Source organism: Sphaeramia orbicularis, chromosome 12 (genome assembly GCF_902148855.1).
Source record: "Sphaeramia orbicularis chromosome 12, fSphaOr1.1, whole genome shotgun sequence".
NCBI classification, from domain to species: domain Eukaryota; kingdom Metazoa; phylum Chordata; class Actinopteri; order Kurtiformes; family Apogonidae; genus Sphaeramia; species Sphaeramia orbicularis.
Window position 1 is genome coordinate 67,356,350 of NC_043968.1, and position 11,333 is coordinate 67,367,682.

Below are 11,333 nucleotides of genomic sequence, written 5' to 3' on the forward strand. Positions count from 1 at the left end.
TCGTCTAGCAGGGGCCACTTTGACGAAGGTGTATGTATTTTTTGTTCCCGGTGTATTTGTTTTGTTGTAGAGAGACACGTCAGGCGTGGATGGAGTCATTTGACACTCTCGCCAGGACTGAAACCGGACGCAGCTGCGGATAGGCTTTTATTAAATTAACGCACAAACTGTAAATTCCATTGTAATTTATACTATACACATCTAAAATGCATACAGCCAAATGTGTTCTCATATAGTTCTCAGGTCATGTGGATCAAGTGTATGTCTACCTTCTGCCCCGAGACCCAAATCCCAACACGGAGAGACAACATTCACGTTTTCACATATTCGGAAACAGCTACAACTCTCACTTCTGAAAACGTACTTCTTTGTCTATTTTATCTTTTTTTTGGAACATTTTCTTTTAGTTTTTAAATGTTGTTTCAGGCTGATTAGCTACTCTGCAAAGCACTGAAATCCCTTGTTAAAATGTGCGATGTGCTATACAAATAAACTTGCCTCACTTACCTGTAACTAATCAATATTTTGGCTAAATATCTATATTTAACCGCTATGCTATTTAACATTTTTATTATTAACATTATTATTATTTAATGCTGTTACTTTTTCATTGGCTATTTGGAAGGCTAAAGCGTATTTTGTTGTTTAGTACAATGGCAAAAAAAAAAAAAAAAGTTGAACCTCTAAATTAATATTTTTATCTATATCTAAGGTTTCACTTAGGAATTGTTTATACAAAAAATAAAACAAACAAACAAAAAAAACATTAGAATTATGAATTATTATAAAACCAAATGGGGAGGGGGTCATTTCTTTACTTAATTTTAATATTTTTGTCAAGTTTAAAAGAGGGTATAAGCTACGTAACATCAATATTGGGTTTTGGTTTAATAAATGGTTTAGCTTAATGAATTCATCATCATTATTATTATTATTATTATTATTATTATTATTATTATTATTATTATTATTATTATTTCCGTGATGCGTCCTGTCAGAGCAAGGTGAAGTGGCCATGAATGCAGCAGTTCCCTAGCGCCATGCAGTGGTCGTGGAACATGCGGTTTGATTCCGGTCTCGGGTCTGTGATCGCCCACGAGTGATTTACGCTCAGCCCGTGCGTGTCACATTGTGAGACTCCACTTCCAAGTCAAAGTATTATTCCCTTTTTGTCCACTTAAGGCCCACTGATGGGTTTAAAATCCTATTGTAGAGCAGGACTACACTTAACAGAAAATGTGTGTTTTTCTTTTTATTTCTTTATTTTTTCTTCCTTCTTTCTTTCTTTTTTTTTTTTTTTTTTAGTTAAAATGAGGGATGATAGTAAAATATTGTGCTTTTATCCTCCCCAGACTTTAAAGGCGTCTGCAGATGCATAGGCTATAAATATATATTTAATCTTGTCAAAACAGATTTTTTTTTTTCTTTGAGTCAACTTTGATGTTAGGACTGAACGGCTTTTTTAAACACAGAATTCGTTTCAGGAGGGAAAAGTGTAATAACCTAATTGAGGTCTATCAAGTCCAATTGATACAATAACATCCTCTGGCTGTGTTCAAAGAATACCCAAAAAGAAAGCTCTCGCACTTTCCCCCTTCTCCTTCTCTATACTAATAACCCCTGCAATTTTCTTCCACCCGAACTCATTTTGCTGGTGTGGGGAGGAAATATTACGTGGGGATCATTTGAGTAGATTGCAGAAGTTTTTTTTTTTTTTTTTTTTTTTTTTCTCTGCAGGTCTCGGTCTCTAGAGGCACAGTTTGAAAACATGTCCCCATTAATTAGCGCTTCAGACATCAGGCTAGATCTGGGTTTTTATCAGATGCTAATCTGTCTCAAACTGTAGAGTTTCCAGTGTTAAATAAACGCTGTTTGGAGATAATGAATGGGCCAACGAAACCCCATTCTATTAAAAGTCATTATCGTATCATTACGGGTTTTTTTTGTTTGTTTGTTTGTTTGTTTTTTATTTTTTTTAATAGCGATAATTGATGTGTGAAAATAGACTGTTTTCTTATGTCAGAAAAAAGAAATTAAATTGGTGCATGTAAAATATTTTTTACTAGTTTTAATATTTTATTATCAGTGTTATATCAAATCTAATTCAGCTGCAAAAAATATAGGCTATCTATATATGTGACAGATTAACAGTAAGAAGTCTCAACAGGTCTCATCACCATTTAATACTTAATATTTCCACTGATAATTATTTTAAAGAAAAGACATTAAACATTCATCGTAAACACAAATACAATGTTGCAACCTAATAATGTAGGTATTTAAAATATGTTAAACCTGTTAAGCTAAAACTTTATTGGGAGCGTTTAAAAAATACAAGTTATTCTAAAAAAAAAAAAAAAAAAAAAAAAAAAGGCTGTTTTAGTTAGAATAGATACAATATTTATAAGAGATAGAATATAGAGTTTATAGGCTGCAGCTCAATAATAGTAATTAAAAAAAAAAAAAAATACTGTTTTCGCACTTTCTTCCACCTTTACACAAAGCACCATATTGAATTACCAATATGCATCTTAACCATTTCAATCACATTATCTCAGCGATGATACCAGTATCATTACAATCATTTATCCCAGTTGCCTATTAATCACCCCCCATTAGTGTCTTATACCAGGCTTTCAGTAGGAAGGGGGCTTCCAGGATCCCATGCAAGTCCATGTTTCAGGATAAATGAGTCATCAGGTCAAACTGCAAAAATACAATAACTACTGTGTTTTGTTCCTGTGGGTCATTTCAGTGTTTTTTTTGTTTTGTTTCATTTGAGTTCAGAACACGAACACCCTTGCATTGATTAAATTTTCCTACCATCAGGAGGCCTGGACACTGGACAGACAGACTGAGAGAGAGAGAGTCCCCCATGGGATCCTAAAGGTTTGGTGTGTGAATAGGGAGAGGAAAGGAAAGGGGAGAAGAGGGGGAGACTCATGTGCAACACTTTAAAGAGGAGGGTTCTCCATCTTGCTTTGTCAGGGGCCCTGCTGACATGGGGAAACATCTGCTGCGTAGAAATAGAGACTGATGACTCAAATTATATGCAGTCAGAGGGCCTGCCAGCTCAGATGGGTAGTGTAATGGCAGGGAATATGGATAGACAGTCTATCCGTTCGACCCCATGACCTAAAAAAGGTATGGACCCTCAAAATGAAGGCTTTCCCCCCATTCAGTCTCTGGTAAAAGATAATCCAGGCTGTTTTACAAAGTTCAAAAGATAAGGCGTGGTGGTGTGTGTATTCGGTTCAGTGTGTGACCCACCTTGCATGCCTGGGATGATCATAACAAATATCCAGAGCGTTGTTTGTTGTCTGTCTCTTAATAATCAACCTCTGTGCCATTCGATCTGGCAGCTCAGAAGTCTCCTGCCTCGTTGTGTCGGTCCACTTGAGTGAAAATGGAATTTTTAGGGGCACGTTTCACCTCTTGGTTTACTCTGCAACAACAGCTCGCTGATGCTTTTATGATTAGGACAACTAAATTAAAACCAGAGCAAAAGCAAGAGAAAGACAGACAGAGACAGAGTGAGAGGAAAAAGCTGCAGCTCACTGGAAGCAGCCAAGCAGGGGGATCACTTCTGCCTGCTACCTTTTCTAGCAGTAATGCACAGAGCCAATAAAGCTTTGTTTCAAAAAGATGAATGTTGTCATTGTTATTGTAATGATAATCGCCACATACAGGGCTCATGGCACAAGGAAGCACACTGCTCTTTTATAGTGTGTCACTTGTTATGATCATCAAGGCGGGCAGGCACAACATTGGTTCTAAGAATGTTTCATCAAATTTCTTCACCATAATAGTGTTGATTTACATGCAATTGTGAATCCTCTATGAGAATAACAAAAGAAAGTTGGAAAGCAGGGTGAAAAGGGCCAACGTGTGCTTATGTTCTCGCTTTCAGTCATGCTACTATAAGCTGATTTATCTTAACATGAGAGGTACATCTTGAGAATATGCAAGGAAAGAAAGCTAATGGATCATTATTATGTGTTCCTCACTCCCCTATCTCTCTAATGACCTCAGGCCTTTGCGATTCTGACTTTGATTTGGAGCCCATTCTCCAATGTGACTTGAGTGGACTAGCTGAGCTAAGACACAATTTCCAGGAGATTGCAGAGTAAGTGCCTCTGGCAGGACCTTTATATTTATATGGCACTTGACTCTTTCTCTGACTATCTCTCTCTGGTCCTGTTTGGGAGACAGGCAGCAAGATGGAAAGAGAGAAACTCTGCTTGTTTTATTGTTATTAATTGGGCACTACATGACAATATGATACATGTCAAAATAATATTGAAATGTCAGTGTTTTGTAATTTTTTTCAATTTTCATTGAACAAAAAGAACCGATAGTACACATTTATGGACCTGTCACACATATACATGTAACATTTATGTAGAGAATAAAGGGAGATTGGTTGCAGATTCTTTGTTTGAACGAGTATGTCCTCTAAAATAGGGCTTACACTTAAACTGAAACACAGTCTTGGTTTACTATCTTCACATATCAGTAAAAACAAATTGGCTTCTGAATTTTTCAAATAAAGATAACAGGTTACCCTATAGGCAGAAATATCAACACATAGATAAAGTATATGAGATATAATAAATCTGTTCTGTGCACAAGTCAGTTCAAGAAACAGTTCATGCAAATAAAAATTACATTTCCCCTGAAGAAAAACTCTATGCATGCAGATGTATATTTATACAAGAATATAGTTTAATTTTGCTACTTTTTGTGTTTAAATTCATCAAAAGAAAAAAAGCACACTGATTTTTACAAATCAAAACCCCTAGTATGGATAGCAAAATATTATTCCAAACATCACCTTAAAAATTACTTCTATAAACTTCAGATTACTCACTAAATGTAAATGTTTCAGTGATCTTCTCTGAAACACTGAAGATCACTGGGAATAATTAATTATAATAAGAAGAATTTCATAAATCTTCTATTCCCAAAGGCTGGCTCATTGGTTGGTCACAGGAGATTTTACGCCAAATAAATTAGCCTTTCAGCCACTTCTAAAACACGGAACATGAAGCTTCTTTTTAACCATACCAACTGTCCATACTGTTCTGATAATTGTACAGCATACATTCATTAAGCTCCTGAGACCCAGCAATGCATTTTTGTCCTCTGTAGGGGACAAAAGTTTTGCAGTTTAACTTAAAAAATGCTGTCCATTGCAAAAGGGCATTCCATTAAAAAATAAATAAATAAATAAATAAATAAATAAATAAATAAGTAAATAAATAAATAAAAATAACTTTAAAAATTTATCTGAAAAAACTGTTGCATTATACAGTTTCTAATCAAGACAATTGTTTAAAGTAAAAAAGCCAAAATTTTCACTTTCCTGGGTGTCAGGAGGTTTTAATGTATGCTAATGTACAGTATTTCTGTACATATGTGTTGTGGAAATGGCTTTAAAAATAGGCAGGAGCATCCATATATATACAAATTTGCTGTTTTTATTAATGATAATGTCTGTTGTCAAGCTGGTCACCATGGTTTGTCATTTTTACTTTGGGAAACACTGCATTACATGATAGAGTGACTGAACTGTTGGATAAGGGGCAGCGATAGCTAAGTGTAGGATCCTCAACTCTTGACTAACAACTCTCCCTTGTGGGCATAGAAAACATTGCATGAGGCATGAAAATCACAGCCAAATCATTGCTACTGTTTTTTCACTGATACAAAATATCAGGTGCATTAAAACATGAATAGAATTGTTGATCTCACATAATCTTAAAGAACTTCCTCATTAACTTTCTACAAGTATCATAAGAAATGTTGATTAAAAATGTCAGTGATTCTGCTTTTGTGCATTTATTCATTTATGATTAAAAATAATCAAAGACTTGAACTACAAGTGATGCACAGGAACAACAGACTGCTGCTCAATGAAACACAGCTGTTGCTTGGTAACAAAAACAGAAGTGTATAATTAGTTGTGTGAGTGGCAGTTTGTAAAACTCAGATTTTTTTGTGGTGCATTCACAGGTGCACTGTTTGCCAATGTTTTGCAACAGCTTCAGACATGTCTCAGCCAATCACAGCCACAAACTGGAAACTACTCTTAATAATTAGGTCAAAGAATTAATGAAATAATGACACAGGGAGCCTGAAGAGGCTGCGTTTTACATGTCCGAGGCGTTGATAGGCCTCATCATTATGCTGAGTAGGATCTGAAGTGTCCAATGGCTTCAGAGCTTAAGAAATCACCAGAAAACACCCTATGTGCTATATGCATTTTTGTTGAGATATTGAAAGCATTGGGTAGTATGTTTGCATGGTATGGTTGAATAACTGAATTTGATGAAAGTGTAGATGTACAGTATAGGACTGTGGTTAGTGGCAGAGCACATCAATGATAATGTTATCAATCATATCTGGTACTATTACATGTGGCTGATGTAATGACCCATAAAACAGTTTGACTTACTGTATATGAGGCATGTAATAATTCATCTGTCAACTATGTTACAGACACAACTTCAATCTTACTATTCAAGCTTACTATTTCCTGTCTAACAACAGGCTTGAACATTGCAGAGCTCTTATGTTTTAAAAGAATGATCAGGTCAGGTGTCACCACAACAGTTGGCACACTAAATGCAATAATGAACAGCATACTTATTATGTCTGCCAAGGAATGGCGAAGTTATGTTTTCATCAGGGTATGTCTGTTTGTTTGTCTGTTTGTCTGTTAGCAAGATGACTCAAAAAGTTATGGACAGATTTGGATGAAATTGTCAGGAAATGTCGATACTGGCACAAGGAACAAATGATTAAATTTTGGTGGTGATTCGGGGGGGGGTCTGCACTCTCCGAGTGCTTTTCTAGTCTAGTCTAGACCTAAGCATGTTACCTATGTTACCAAGAAACAAATCTGGATCGTTAAGAACTTTGGTGTTTGGTGATCTGCCAGGGCAAATAAATATCAGATTAGTCTCATACTGGCCCCAGGCTGATTTCCACTGAGCCTAGATTGGGGAGAGAAAACTGCAACTATTAATCTGATATGAGGTAGTTTAGATGTGGTTTAATACAGTGACAGGATTCCACCTGTGACAATTACCTGTCCAGCACTTGATCTTAGTCATTACTTGTAGGTCTGTGATTTTGATCTTAGCCTGTTGATAAAGACGTAACCCCCCCCCCACACACACACACACACACACCCACCTGTCCATCCATCCATTATCTTCTGAAATGCTTAGTCCTTGTGAGTGTCATGGGGAGAAACAGTGTACTAAATGTCATCAGCTGGAACACTGTATTTGCGGTTTTGATTAGACAGTGGTAAAAACTCATATAACATCAGATGACTTTTAAAATAAAGGGAAGCAATCTGCTACTAGCAAAGGCAGTGATCGAAACAATCTGTTGAGTTAGTAATTTTCCTCAATTTTTCAAATAATGAAGTTTCAAACTATGGGCACTGGCTGTGTTTCTTACTGGCTATATTTTACTTACTTTTTTTTTTTTTTTTACTTGATAATAGATCAAATGTTTTGGCATTCTTAAAAACACGGCACTGTTGACAAAAGTCCAAAATTTTATTCCTCCTTCTAGTTCTGTAGACAGCCCTTGCCTTCTTACCCACATACTCTCATCAAGGGGATTAATGTCCTTCAAACTTGTATATCTGTCATAAATGACAGATAGTTCTTTCTCTGGTGTTTTGATGTGTGCAAGTGAGGGGCAGACAGAGGCTGCTTTGAAGTCCATTCAGCTTTTATTTTCCTCTGTTTAGACTGACTGAAGTGTTAAGTGGAGTTCTCATTTAGGCTTGAAGGATATAATACACCACAATAACACATTTACAGGAAGAATTGCAGGTTCTGTATGTGTGCTCCTTTTTAGGGGGCCCTTTGGACAAAAACTCTATACAAATACTGGGAGTGTGGATCGAAAGCTCTTCCGAGACAGAATCAGATGTTTTTAAACAGGCTTCCCTGCTGAGTTGGCAGATGTTCTGTCACTTCAGCAGGGACCCTTTATACAATGGCTGTGGTTGGCTCTCTGCACTAAGTGTGAGATGCATTTCCGTAAAGCCATTTAGAAGGAGGCATCATACTGAAGCAATGAGAGGTCATGTTTTCAAAAGACAACCAAGACCTGATAACAGGACTTCATCTGTAAGAAGATGACATTTATACACTTTTCATCATGAGAATATTTGTAATATTCCAAAAAGGTCACACTGGGTGGCACAGTGGCATAGTGGCGAGCACTTCCACCTCACAGCAAGACTGAATGAGCAAGACTGATGAGTTTACCTTTTCTCTCCACACTGTTCCTCATAGTCCTTCAGTTTCCACTGCCATTAAAAGCATGTTCCTATAGGTACATTTATTACAAACACTGCAGTACTGCCATATCTGCTGCTGTTATTGTCAAATCTGCTACTGTTTGCTTCATTATGCACCTCTTCACCTCATAACTGTTACTGTATTGCACTACCGCTGTTACTGTAAATAAACATATACCTTTTACATTCTATTATAGACCATCCTTTGTACAACTTACTTATTCCTATTCCATTTGCACTTCTTTTTTTTATTGCATGGCATTTAATAACAAGGTGAGAGAGAAACAGTATCTCAATTCTCTGTATGTCCTGTGCATCTAGTGAATTGACAATAACATTTTTTTTTTAATCTTAAATCTAGGTGAATTTTCTTATTAGTGCCCCTAACCAGAAATCTGGAGTTGATCCCCAAGTGCCTTCATTGGCAGCTCACTGCACCTACTGCTTATTGCAAATGGTGGGTATAATATATGAACCATTCTGCTGAATTGGTTGAAATTGCAGTTCCACAATGAAAAACACATTTTAAAAAACAATTATTCAGACTTTACTTGTGTACAAATATCATATTATGGTCTGATTTGTCACAATACATAAATTGAGATAATACAAAATAAAATACATTAAAAATTATCCTTTATTTTGTACTTCCTATTGGAAGATGGCTGTCCCAACCTCTAACCCCTAAATTTCAATTCATGAAAATAGTACTTAAATGATTTTTGCCACTTTCCTAAATTTTGTTTTTAAATACAACCATTTGATTTCTTTTACAGGGAAGTTGAAATAATTAAATTGATTTTGTAGATTGTTTTTTTTTATTAAAAAACTTCATATCAAAAATGCTGTCCCATGTTTTCATGTCACTACCAAAATACGAAGCGTTTTAGTCCATAGGCCGAGCCTGATTTTAACCTATCTCCTAAATCCATCATCAAGAAACTGCTACTGACTTGCTGATTCTCAATGGCCACCTGGTGAGTAATAACTATACATCAGTCTGAGGTAAACGTCTTCCAAAGTCTGAAAATCAGAGTGTGGTTTTAAGGATTGTCACTACCGAACACATAATTTCTGCAATTAATCAAACACTTCTGTATTTTAATGCTAAATAATATGTTTTTATATGTGTACACCTGTTCAGAACTGTGTTTGCTAGCCATTTTTAGCCTAGCATTGTTGAGTTAAGCTAAAAACTAGCTACCAAAACCAAAACAGTCATTACCAAAACACATGGTAATGTTTCGGTAGTGAAATGATTGTTTAGGTAGTGACAAAAAGGTATGTTCATTCTTTTGATGCATATTTTTTTTTTTTTTTTTAGTTTTTTTTTTTTTTTTAAACAGGAGTTCTATTGTATTTATCTCAAATACAATACATTAGCAGGGAGAAATAAAACACCCTATTTTTATTGATATATTGAATATTCCTTTTGAATAATACTACATTTTATCAATTTATCAATTTTAGCAATCAACTTTTTAATGGAAGTATTGACCACTATGGCTGTTTAATGGAAGAAGATGACATAGCTATTTGTGCAGTAAACTAAACGATTGTATAGTCTTTTATTTTAAATAGGCCAATTAAATGTTTTAACTAAATAATCAATGTCGGCATTGTTAAAACTAGTCACATCAAAATGAGCCCCTCCTTATTATGTCATGAGTAATTTTATATGTATATAATTCTCTCCCATCCTCTATACTGTGTGTGTACGTGTGTGTGTGTGTGTGCGTGCGCACATGTAGGTGCATGTGTATGTGTGTAAATATACACTACAGCTTGAAATGGTACAAAGGTAAAAAAAAAAAAAAAAAAGGTAAGGTTAAACAAAACTGAAAAATAATGTACATTTCAGAATTATATAAAAAAGGCCTTTTTCAGTGAACAAGAAATGGGTTAACAGGTTAAAGCAGTTCTGCAGCAATGGAGGTTGATCAAGCCGCCAAAGGTAGTGCTACCAATTCCTACAGGTGTCCCAACGTTTCTTAATTACTTACAACTCCCTCTGTCTGCATAAAAGTACTGTTGGAACACACTTTAGTACCATACCAATGTGAGCATTATTTGAACAGTATTGTACTGCAGAAAGTAGTGTGTTACTATAAAAATAGCGAGGAAAAGGTAATTAACGATAGAAGAGAGACAGACCATCATAACACTTACAAATGTAGGTCTTTCCTACAGAGAAATTGCCAAGAAAGTCAAGGTGTCAGTAAGTACAGTTTCCTTCACCATCAAAAGGCACTCAGAAACTGGGGGTAATGCTGGCAGGAAGAGGTCGGCAGACCCAAAGCCACAACAGAATCAGAAGACAAGTTTCTGAGAGTCAACAGCTTGCGTGATAGGCGACTCACAGGACAACAGCTTCAAGCACAGCTCAATAGCGGTCGTAGTAAGCAAGTCTCAGTTTCAACTGTGAAGAGAAGACTTCGAGTTGCAGGTTTGATGGGTCGAGTTGCAGCAAGAAAGCCATTGCTGAGACTTAAGAATAAGAAAAAGAGGCTTGCCTGGGCCATGAAACACCACCAGTGGACTACTGAAGACTGGAAGAAGGTGTTATGGACTGATGAATCCAAATTTGAAATCTTCAGTTCATCCCGCAGGACTTATGTACGCCGTCGTGTAGGTGAAAGGATGGTTCCTCAGTGTGTGGCATCAACTGACAAATATGGAGGAGGAAGTGTGATGGTCTGGGGCTGTTTTACTGGATCCAGGGTTGGTGACTTGTACACAGTGAAAGGCACCCTGAACCAAAACAGCTACCACAGCATTGTGCAGCGCCATGCAGTACCCTCTGGGATGCACCTAGTTGGTCAGGGGTTCATCCTACAGCAAGATAATGACCCAAAACATAAGTCCATGCTACGCCAGAACTACCTTAAGAAAAAAGAACAAGATGGTACGCTTGAAAACATGGAGTGGCCAGCACAGTCTCCAGACTTAAACCCCATCGAGCTAGTTTGGGATGAACTGGACAGAAGAGTGAGAGCAAAGCAAC

The 11,333-nt window shown here is 36.4% G+C and overlaps 1 long non-coding RNA gene across 1 annotated transcript in view; it reads right to left on the bottom strand.

Moving 5' to 3' along the window:
- Positions 1-614: 614 nt before the first annotated feature.
- Positions 615-11,333, bottom strand: part of LOC115430011 (uncharacterized) — a 10,766-nt gene continuing 47 nt past the window's right edge. Inside the window, exons 1-4 of the long non-coding RNA XR_003936861.1 lie at positions 11,210-11,333; positions 8,502-8,507; positions 6,642-6,647; positions 615-626 (exon numbers count right to left, since the gene is read on the bottom strand). The exon at positions 11,210-11,333 is cut by the window's right edge and continues 47 nt beyond it. This is a non-coding gene — a long non-coding RNA (uncharacterized LOC115430011). The remainder of the gene's footprint in view (positions 627-6,641; positions 6,648-8,501; positions 8,508-11,209) is intronic.